At 41.4% G+C, this 1,498-nt stretch overlaps 1 pseudogene; it reads right to left on the reverse strand.

Annotated features, from left to right (window-relative positions):
- Positions 1–532: 532 nt before the first annotated feature.
- On the reverse strand, positions 533–1,117 carry LOC108350229 (60S ribosomal protein L17 pseudogene; annotated as a pseudogene).
- Positions 1,118–1,498: the final 381 nt, after the last annotated feature.

The following is a 1,498-nucleotide window of genomic DNA, read 5'->3' on the forward strand; positions in this document are numbered from 1 at the left end:
CTCCTGACTCCTTCTTACTCTGTTTTTTTTCTTAATAATCCTATGTTCGCTTCCTGTAACTGGTTGCTTGCTCCTCTTGATTTATAGTTGACTTATTTAATCCTGTTTGCCATATTCAGGCAGAAATCTCTTGGATTAAAGGTGTGTGCTAAGGCTAAGAGAGACAGGGAATTGAATGAGTAGATCAACGCAACTCTCCTATCTCCTAGTTCCCTGATTTTCTTCTTCTAAACCCCATGGGGAAGGCAGAAGTGACTCTTACGGCAAGCCTCAGTGGTCCATCTCCTTGGCCCTTGAGCCTGTCACATACAGCCAGGAAGTAGAAGTGGTGTGGAAAAGTGCTGAGCGAGCAGTGTGTCTGAGGCACTTGTCACACAGTTACTCTCTCATAACTGACGCCACCTACTCCACATGATAAATGTCCTCAATAATTGCCAAGAGAATTACTTCTCTTGATTGTCTGTTTTAAAATAATTTACACTTGAGCAAGAAGAATATATGTAAGTGTAAATTTTTTTTAACTTTATCTGCATTTATTTATGCTGAATTTATTCCCGTGCCATGAGTTTTTGTTTCTTCAGTTTCTTCTGGGATATCTTTTTCTTCTGTGCAACCTCCTCTTCTGGCTTTGGAACAATCTGTTCCTTCTCAGTGAGGATCATCTCAGTGTGGCAGGGTGAGCTCATGTATGGGTTAATCCGGCTGTGAGCTCTGTAGGTTCGTCTGCGTATCTTAGGTGCCGTGTTCACCTGGATGTGTTCAATGACTGGAGAATTTACATCCAAACCCTTAAGTTCAGCATTACTCTCTGCATTTTTAAGCATGTGCAGCAGAAATTCAGCACTCTTTTTTTGGCCACCGTCCCTGTGTCCAGCCCCACTGTTTGGCCTGGGCACGCCTATCAACTCCACCATTATACCACCGGAACAGCACACACTGCTTCTTTAAAGTGACATCCTTCAGATACTCGGTAGCTTTGCAGATATGCATACCCTTGATGGCCTGGGCAGTTTCCCGGGTGTTCTTAAAGTGAACACGAAGGTTTGAACCTCTTGATTTGCATGATTTTGTGGGGTTTTCTGGGTCAAGGGAGTAGCAAACCATCTTCACAGGTCACCTTTGGCCACTTACAGGAAGAGCAAGTGTTAATATTTTTAAATTCACTAAAATATTTTATAGGTGAATTTAATTTACATTGGCAAAGAAAGTACCACACATTTAGGGTTTTTGATTGAACATAAATTAAAAACTCACAATGATGATGTGCAATGACCAACAGAAGTAGCTCCTCGAGTTTCTTCTTCTTTGAGGCACTGTTCTGTCATGATTTATTTTGAGTTTCATCAGGTTTTAGAGAAATGACCTGTATCTCATGAGCCAGACATTTACTCTACTAAACATTTAGACTTGGTTGATTCTTAGCTTTTTTGATGAGATCAAAGGCAAGTCACAGTGAGACACCTTTCTATAGCACAGACTGTGTGTGGCTGTGTTGAGG

The sequence above is a fragment of the Rattus norvegicus genome, chromosome 2 (genome assembly GCF_021556685.1).
Source record: "Rattus norvegicus strain SHRSP/BbbUtx chromosome 2, alternate assembly SHRSP_T2T, whole genome shotgun sequence".
Taxonomy (NCBI): domain Eukaryota; kingdom Metazoa; phylum Chordata; class Mammalia; order Rodentia; family Muridae; genus Rattus; species Rattus norvegicus.